This window comes from Chiloscyllium punctatum, chromosome 16 (genome assembly GCF_047496795.1).
Source record: "Chiloscyllium punctatum isolate Juve2018m chromosome 16, sChiPun1.3, whole genome shotgun sequence".
In the NCBI taxonomy this organism is placed as follows: Eukaryota; Metazoa; Chordata; class Chondrichthyes; order Orectolobiformes; family Hemiscylliidae; genus Chiloscyllium; species Chiloscyllium punctatum.
The window spans coordinates 51,979,184-51,989,058 of record NC_092754.1 but is presented as its reverse complement, the minus strand read 5'-3'; the positions used below and the strand labels follow the sequence as shown (position 1 = coordinate 51,989,058).

The window sequence follows — 9,875 nt, the reverse complement described above, 5'->3', positions numbered from 1 at the left end:
TTAGCTCCCATACTTAATAAGGGATAAACCAGTATTGGAGACCATTCAAAAAAAGATTCAGCTAGCTGCTTTGAGACCGACCTATCAAGAATAGCTAAACAGGTTAGGTCATTATTCAATACAATCTCGGCAAACAGATTACTTACAGTGTGTAAACAGGCCCTTTGGCCCAACAAGTCCGCACTGATCCGCCGAAGCACAACCCACCCAGACCCATTCCTCTACATTTACCCCTTCACTAACACTACAGGCAATTTAGCATTGCCAATTCACCTAACCTGCACTTTTTTTTGGATTGTGGGAGGATACCAGAGCACCCGGAGGAAACCCACGCAGACAACATGCAAACTCCACACAGAGAGTCACCTGAGGCAGGAATTAAACCCAGGTCTCTGGCACTCTGAGACATCAGTGCTAACCACTGTGCCACCCACATAATATAAGGGGTCATCTTATGGAAACAAGATTCTGAGGAGCTTGACAGGGTAGATGTTGACTAGATTAGATTACTTACAGTATGGAAACAGGCCCTTCGGCCCAACAAGTCCACACAGCCCCGTCGAACCGTAACCCACCCATACCCCTACATTTACCCCTTACCTAATACTACGGGCAATTTAGCATGGCCAATTCACCTGACCTGCACATCTTTGGACTGTGGGAGGAAACCCACGCAGACACGGGGAGAACGTGCAAACTCCACACAGTCAGTCGCCTGAGGCGGGAAATGAACCCAGGTCTCTGGCGCTGTGAGGCAGCAGTGCTATCCACTGAGCCACCGTGCCGCCTACAAACATATCTGGTCGGAATGGATAGGTTGGACCGAAGGGTCTGTTTCCGTATTGTACATCTCTTTGACTTTATGACTGAAATGCAAGCACCCACACGAGATCTTCTCGCACCAATGAAGTCTCAAACCAAACATTACACAAGGGAACATTCATTTTGTAAAAAATGTAAAGATTTTTTTTCTCTCAGTGAATGGCTAGAATTTTCTCGCCCAAACAATTGTGAAAGTTAAATGTGGTAGGGGAATGGATCTGGCTGGGTTACTCTTCAGAGGGTCAGTGTGGCTTGTGGGGCCGAAGGGCCTGTTTCCATACAGTAGGGAATTTATGTTTCTATCTCAAATTATTCTAAATGAGGGCAGATAGATTTTTGAAACATTGAGCAGTTAAGGGCTATGCGGATCAAGCATAAAAGAGGTGTTGAGGTCTGGGTTTGCCCAGCCATGATCTGATAGAATGGGGGAACAAGCTGGAGTAGATGAATGCCCTCCTCCTGCTCCAATTCCTTGAGGCTCCATTTCATGCTTTTTTTTATCTCCAAAGAAGAGTGTGATACAATGTGCTGAACATCTCAGATGTTGTGAAAATGGTGTGTTTATGTACTGGTTCAGATGGCATTGATTCATCAATCACAGGTCATGAGTAGGAAGGCAATTTCCTCCATGAATAAAGGAAATCTACTGCAGAGCTCGCACAAAGGGATCCTTCCCCTCAGTAAACTCTCCCATCCCATTACCCAACATATCAGTAAAAGCAGGACGCACTACGCATGCTCTAGCCAACAAAGGGACCCCCGGGTGATTGATGTCAGCTCCGGACCAATGAAAGGACGGTGGGCGGAGCTGAAGGACCTGGCGGGAGGTTGGTCCTCCAACCAATCAAAGTGAACGAGGGGCAGAACTAGACTAAACCACGTGATCACCCTCGCGCGCAGCGGAGAGTCACTGTAATGGATGCTCGGGAAGTTATGGAGCGAAAGGATACGGTAAGGAAAGAAATAAACAAACAGAGGGAAACGGGAGAAAAACTGTGTTGCTATGAGCGGAGAGGTTTTACAAACATGTTGTGCACGTCGGAAAACACAAATTTGAACGTCCCGGTCCCGTGTTTGGAGTAAACGGTGAATTGCCTCAGTGTGGCCGCAGGTCTGAGTGAGCGCCGCCATCTTTATTCGAGGCAACGATTCACTAGACACGTGCGCGACGCCATCTTTGTAGGGGGCAAGGTGCAGCCAGGCGCATGTGCAGCCTTTCTCTGGTACAGAGTCATTGGGCAGGATTTACACAGAGCACATTCAAACTCAGAGAAATGGATGTTTATTTCTGCATTTGTTTCGTCATTCATTTAAATGACTTGCTATTGTAACTGAGTTTGCATGTCATTCAAAATTGGAGGTATTGTGCATAGTGAAGAAGGTTACCTCAGGTTACAGTGAGATATTGGTCAGATACGGATGAATTTAGATAAATGTGAGGTGCTGCGTTTTGGAAAAGCAAGTCACGGCAGGACTTCTACACTAGGGGAAAGTGAAGACTGCAGATGCTGGTGATCAGAGCTGAAAAACGGGTTGCTGGAAAATCACAGCAGGTCAAGCAGCATTCAAAGATCAGGAGAATCGACATTTCGGGCATGAGCCCTTCTCCAGGATTCCTGAAGAAGGGCTCATGCCCGAAATGTCGATTCTTCTGATCTCTGGTTGCTGCCTGACCTGCTGTGCTTTTCCAGCAACACGTTTTTCAGCCCAGGACTTATACACTGAATGGCAAAGCCCTGGAGACGCTTGCGGAATAAAGAGACCTTGGACTGCAGGTTCATAGTCCTTGCAATTCAAGTTGCAGGTAGATAGGATGATGAAGAAGGTGTTCAGTATATTCTCCTTTATTGGTTAGAGCATTGAGTATAGGATGTGGGAGGTCATGTTGCTGTTCAGGACATTCGTTAGGCCACTTTTGGAATATTGTGTGCAATTCTGGCCTGCCTCCTATCAGAAGGGTGCTGTGAAACTTGAAAGGTTTCAAAAAAGACTTACAAGGATGTTGTTAGGGTTGGAGGATTTGAGCTACAGGATGAGGCATGAAAGGCTGGGGCTGTTTTCCCTGGAGTGCCATAGGCTGAGCGGTGATGTTATGGAGGTTTATACAATCATGAGGAGCATGAACAGAGTAAATGAACAAGGTGTTTTCCCTGGAGTAGTGGTCTCCAAAAGTAGAGGACATTGCTTTAGGGTGAACGGGGCAAAAATTCAAAGGGGGCTAAAGGGCAACTCTTTCATGCAGTGAGTGGAATGAGCTGCCAGAGGAAGTGGTGGAGGCTAGTACAATTAAAACTTGTTGAAGGCATCTAAATAGACACATGATATGATTGGGAAGCGTTTACAGGGATATGGGCCAAGTGCTGGCAAATGGGAATAGATTAGGTTCGGATACCTGGTTGGCATGGATGACTTAAACCGAAGGGTCTGTGTCGGTGCTATAAATCTCGATGACTGTAGGATCATAACAGCTTATACTGCTTTGCTTCATCTCTCGGCTCCCTTATGACCACTTTGTCAATATCTAGCTTGCTCAGTACCGAACAATGGGTGTATTTTTGGTCTGTTAAGTATTTTACGATGACTTTTACAGACATTTTTGTAAGTTAATTTTTCTCTGCCGCCCAGCCCCTGAGCATGTGCTGCATATTAATTTTTTTCTGGAAAATCTTTGACAGTCAAGAATTCATTTTTCCAATAAGCAAGTGTATTTTCCTTCCGTTTCTGAAGATCACATTCTGCACCATTTTCATTCCCTGTAATCTGTTTTGCACTCCCTGAAACATCAACTGTGTTTCTCCTTCCACAGTTACCAGTGATTAATGCCAAAACCCTGTTGCTTGTGGAGAGGGTGATGTTTGACTTTCTTTTACAACTGCAGTTTGTGTGGTGAAGGTGCTCCCACAATGTGGTTGGGTAAGAGACATTAGAGTATTCATTACAGCAATAGTGATGATTTGAAGGTAATGTCCACATCAAGAACAGTTTGTAGTTTTATTATCCTGCTTATAATTTCACAAAAATATTATTGGGAACTTTAGACATAAGGTCAGAGAAGGATGATATTAGGTAAGGTGACCAAAAGCATTGCCAAATAAGCAGGCTTTGAGGAATGTCTTAAAGGAGGAAAGCAGACCTGAGAGGTTTTGGCTGCAAATTTCAGAAAATGTTGCTTTGGCAACTGTAAAAGCAGCCTCACAGGTGAAGTAATGAATTAACAGGTCATTGGGAGTCTCGAACAGGATGGGTTGTCGAGGTCTTCAAGGATGTGTGATGCGGTGAGCTAGGGATGATCACAACCAGGAATTAAATCAAGGGTGAGAATTTTAAATTGAGGGATGTGGGCCGGATGCTGGCAGGTGAGACGGAATTGGGTTGGAATATCTGGTCAGCATGGACGGGTTGGATTGAAGGATCTGTTTCCATACTGTACATCTCTGTGGCTGTATGTTGTTGATTATGAATAGGAGCCTTTTGATGGATCAACAAGTTTTGGTACGAGGGAGTACTTGGGCAGCAGAGATTTAGTTTTTCTTAAGATTACAGGGAGATTGAATGTGGGAAGCTGGCCAGGAGTATGTTTGGATACTGAAGTCTGGAGATAACACAAGGTAGATGAGAGTATATGAGCTGAGACAAGGGTAGACACAGCTAGAAATAGTAGTGTTGGAGTGGGACTGAGTTATCACACTCACCTCACCTCTGGGATTCAGCTGGTTGTCAGGTTGTGAATCAGGGCGGTAACACAATCGGGAGCTGAGTGGCCCTGGTGGAGCCTAAAATGAGTGTCACTCAGCTGGCTGTTGCTGAGCAGCTGCTGCTTGATAGCCCTGTTGATGACATCTTCCATCACTTCACTGCTGATCGAGTGTGGACTGATAGAGGGAAATTGCCTGGGTTGGATTGCCCTGTTTTTGTGTTGAACATGCCTGGGCAATGTTCCACATTGTCGGTAGATGCCAGTGCTGGAGCGGTACGTGACTTGGTGGGTGGCAAGTTCTAGAGCACAAACCATCAGTATTATTGCCAGAATATTTGCAGGCCCCGTAGTCTTTGCACTATTAAACCATTTCTTGATGTTATTCAAACTGAATCAAACTGGCTTAGAACTCACATCTGTGATGTTGGAAACCACTGGAGAAGGCTAAGATGGATCATCCCACTTTGCACTTCTGGCTGCAGATTGCTGCAAATGCTGTCATCTTATCTGGTGCATGGGTGTGTGAGGCCCCTCCATCAGTAAGGGTGGGGATATCTGTGATACTTCCTCCAGTAAGTTGTTTAAATGTCCATTACCGTTCATAATTGGGTGTGACAGAACTGCAGAGCTCCGATCTCTTCCATTGGTTGTGGGATCGTTTAGCTCTGTTGCTTGCTGCTGATGCTGTTAGACATGAAATAGCTTCAGGAAATGGTTTAAGTAGAAATCAAAGAGATTAAACAAATATATCTCAGACAAAAGATGAACTGGACCAGAGAATAGGACCCCTTAAAGATTAACGAGGCTGTCTATGGAACCACCGGGGGTGGGAAAGATATGCAAATATTTCACGTCATTTTTACTGGAGAAAAATATGGAAGCTCGAGAGGTTGGAGAAATAAACAGAGAGAACTTGAAAAGTATCCATGTTACAGTGGAGGTGTTACTGGATGTCTTGAATCGCATCAAGGTGGATAAAGCCCTGGGACCTGATCAGATGTATCCCGGAACTTTCTGGAAATCTAGGGAAGTGATTGTTGGGCCTCTCCTGAGGTATTTGTATCATTGATAGTGACAGGTGAGGTGCCATTATTTTGAAAAGTTGGTAAGGAGAGGCCATGGAACAAGAGAATAGTGAGCCTGAAGTCAGTGGCAGGCAAGTTGTTGGAAGGGATTCTGAGGGACAGGATATCGATCTATTTGGAAAAGTAAGGAATAATCATTTACTGTTGTCAATGTGGAGCTGAAAATGTGTTGCTGGAAAAGCGCAGCAGGTCAGGCAGCATCCAAAGAACAGGAGAATCGAAGTTTCGGGCATCAGCCCTTCTCGAAACGTCGATTCTCCTGTTCCTTGGATGCTGTTAACCTGCGCTTTTCCAACAACACATCTTCAGCTCTGATCTCCAGCATCTGCAGTCCTCACTTTCTCCTGTTGTCAATGTGGCTTTGTACATGCACAATCGTGTCTCACTAACTTGACTGAATGTTTTGAAGTGACAAAGAAAATTGATTAAACCAGGCTGTGAACATTGTTTATATGGACATTCAACAAGGTTCCACAAAGCAGACTGGTTAGCATGGTTACATAACATGGAATGAAGGGAGAACAAGCCATTGGGTACAAAACTGTCTTAATGGTAGGAGACAGAGGGTGATGATGGAGGTTTGCTTTGTGGTCTGGAGGACTGTGAGCAGCAGTGTGCTACAAGGATCGATTATTGGGTCCTTAAATAAATGACTTGGATGTGAATATGAGGTATGGTTAGTAGCTTTACACAAGACACCAAAATTGGAGGTGTAGTGGGCAGCGAAGAAGGTTAGTTCAGAATACAACAGGATCTTGATCAGATGGGCCAGTGGAGCAAGGAATGGCAGATAGAGTTCAATTTAGATAAATGTTGGCTGTTGGATTTTGGAAAGGCCAAATCAGGGCAGGACTTATCCACTGACTGGTAAGGTCCTGGGGAGTGTTGCTGAACAAAGAGACCTTGGAGTGCAGGTTCATAGTTCCTTGAAAGTAGAGTCACAGGTAGGTAAGGGAGTGATTGCAGCGTTTGTTATGCTCTCCATCATGTTGTGGCTGTACAGTACATTGATTAAGGCCCTTCTGGAATTCTGTTTTCAGTTCCAATCTCCCTGTTCCAGGAATGATGTTGTGAAACTTGAAACATTTCAGAAAATGTTTGCAAGGACTTTGCCAGAGTTGGACAGTTTGAGGGCAGTGCATGTTTGGAGTGAGCTGCCAAGGGAAGGGGTGAGAGTACAATTACAACATTTAAAAGACATTGATTAAGCCACTTCTCGAATTCTGTTTTCTGTTTGAATTTCCCTGTTCTGGGAAGGATGTTGTGAAATGTGTAAAGGTTCGGACAAGATTTACAAAAACGTTGCCAGGTTTGGAGGATTTGGGCTACAGGGAGAGGCTGAATAGGCTGGGGTTAATTTCCCTGGAGAGTCCAAGACTGAGAGGTGACTTCATGGAGATTTATAAAATCACGAGGGGCATGGATAAGGTGAGCAGACGGGGTTCTTTATCCTGAGGTTAGGTAGCTCCAAAACTGGAGCACATGGTTGAGAAGGCAACGATTTAAAAGGAATCTAAGGCCAACGTTTTCAAGCTGAGTGTGGTGTATGTATGGAATGAGCTGCCAGATGAAGTAGTGGAGGCTGATAAAATCACAACATTTAAAAGGCATCCGATTGGGTACGTGAACAGGAAGGGTTTTGATGGATACAGGCCAATAGCTGGCAAGTGGGACTTCAGTAGTTTAGGATTCCTAGTTGGCATGGATGAATTGGACCGAAGTTCTGTTTCTGTGCTGTATATGTCTACGACGTTAATAAACAAAGATGCGTTCCTCTTTTGTGGAGAGCAAGCTGCAGCACAGATAATTGTGCTTGGAGCTGAGAAGGTGAAGCAGTGATTTTGACCAGGTGCAGATTTGGTTCCAAGGTCTTGAATTTGCAGAGAGAGAGAGGAATTGTTAACACTGTCACAACTTTTAGTAACTACTTTCAAGTAATTGGCAAATAATACAAAGTGAAAATGTGAACATTATTGCACTCAGTAAGTTCTGAGCAACTGGAACTTTCTGAACGACACAGATTCAGCAGGTATTCTGAAAGAGACTTGGAATTTTAATTTTTAAGGAAAGATTTGGGGAGCTGTGGGCAAATAGGAGGGGAATTGGGACAGATTTACAGCATCTCCAGAGGGAGAGAGTACAGCCCCAATGGGCTGAATAGCCCCCAGGTCCTGTGCTCTGTGATACTGCCCCATTCACTCTGAATGATGAAGTTCATCCCAGGGCAGACAGTGGGATTAGCCCTCCACTCATCACAATGGGGCCCGGCTGATTGACGGCAGCTCCAGACAATGGGAGGAGAGTCTGTGTGGTCCTCCAGCCAATGGGAGTGAATGAGGGGGTGTGGCCAGCAAGATGACACATGTCCATGAGCTGTGCAGGTGTCGTGTCACTGTTTGGGGTTGGGAGAGACAGCAGACACTGGGACAGAGGCTGTGGGACCTGAATTACAAACTCCCGGTAAATTAGAACCAAAAGAACTGCAGGAGATGTAAATCAGAAACAACAACCAGGAGGTTTTGGAAAAGCTCCGCAGGTCTGGCAGGATCTGTGATGAAAAATCAGAGTTAAAGTTTCAGATCCGGTGTCCCTTCCTCAGAACTGATACTGAGAGAAAAAATGTTGGTTTATATGCAGCAGGTAGGGTTTAGGGGAGGATGTAAGGAGTAAAGCATAGGTGGGGACAGAGCGAGAAGAAGGGTTGGATAAAGGAGTGGATAACGATCTGGCTGGGGGAGGGCGACTAGCTGGTAATGGAAACTGTTAGTGGCTAACCTTAGGTAATGTGTAATGACATGCTGTGAGAACAAGGACTGGGGTGTGGGGTAGGGGGGCGAGGACATGGGGTTGCTAAACTATGGTTAGCCACTAACTGTCTCCGTTGTCAGCTGTTCTCCACAGACATCACTCCATGATTGGAGCTGCAGAGGACAGCTGCAGATGGGCGGCACGGTGGCATAGTGGTTATCACTGCCGTCTCTCAGCGCCAGAGATCCGGGTTCTATTCCCACCCCAGGCAACTGTCTGTGTGGAGTTTGCACATTCTCCCAGTGTCTGCGTGGGTTTCCTCTGGGTGCTCCAGTTTCCTCCCACAGTCCAAAAATGTACAGGTTAGGTGAATTGTCCGTGCTAAATTGCCCGTAGTGTTAGATGTAGGGGAATGGGTCTGGGTGGGTTGCTCTTTCGACGGTTTGTCTGATCTAAAAACCTCTTCAATATCCTTCCCAACCCCCTCTGTACTCCTCAAAGATGTATCTTAAAGTTGTTCTCTTTAATCAATGTTTCCAGCATTCGTGAAGCACTTTAGGAGAATTGTCAGTGTGAAAGGCTCCATCCAATGCAGGTCGTTGTTGTTCATGTCTGACATTAGGAGAAACAGGAATGAACGCTCTCTCTTATACCTGATGAACAGCAGCAAAAGCAGGAAGCACTGAGCATGCTCCAGCCCACAAAGGGCCTCTGGTGATTGATCTCAGTGCAGGACCAATAAGAGGATGGGGATGGGGCTGGAAGACAAGGTACTGCCGGTTGGTCTGAGTGAATGAGGGGCGTGGCTACACTCAACCATGTGATAAGCTTCTGGATTAGTGGTGCTGGAAGAGCACCGCAATTCAGGCAGCATCCAAGGAGCAGCGAAATTGACGTTTCGGGCAAAAGCCCTTCATCAGGAATAAAGTGATACCACGTGATAAGCTTCACTGGCAGCACTGTGATGTTGTGACCAAGGCATTGGAAATGTGTGAAGGTGCAGGGCATGGTTAAGGAAAGACATATTGACCAGGAAGAGAAGGAAATTTTAATGGAACAGGCTGAGACGTTTTACAGAACTTAGTGCACATCGGAAAACACAAATTTGAAAATCCCAGGTCCGTGTTTGTGGCAAACGGGAAAATGCTTCAAATGCTGAAAGGCGTGAGTGATCGTCGCCATCTTTATTGGGGGCAGTGATCCACGGGACACGTGTGCGTGGCTGCCAACTTTGAGAGGGGCAAGCTGTCGGGGGACGCATGCGCAGCCTTCCTTGGCAGGGAGTGATCGGGCAGGATTTACACAGTTTCAGAGTCAGGATGTTTTCAATGTCAAAGAGTGTGATGCTAGAAACGTACAGCAGGTCAGGCAGCAGCCGATTGGTGGGAAGGAAGATGGAAACGTAGGACAGGTCAAAAGGGCAGTGCCGAGTTGGAAGGCTGGATCTGGGATAAGGTGGGTGGAGTGGAAATGAGGAAACTGGTGAAATCCACATTGATCCCATGTGATTGGAGGATCTGAAC

General features: G+C 45.8%; 1 long non-coding RNA gene across 1 annotated transcript in view; it reads left to right on the top strand.

The window, feature by feature from the left end:
• The first annotated feature begins 1,688 nt into the window (after window positions 1-1,688).
• Window positions 1,689-9,875, top strand: part of LOC140487186 (uncharacterized) — a 44,062-nt gene continuing 35,875 nt past the window's right edge. The window contains exon 1 of the long non-coding RNA XR_011962728.1: window positions 1,689-1,773. This is a non-coding gene — a long non-coding RNA (uncharacterized lncRNA). The remainder of the gene's footprint in view (window positions 1,774-9,875) is intronic.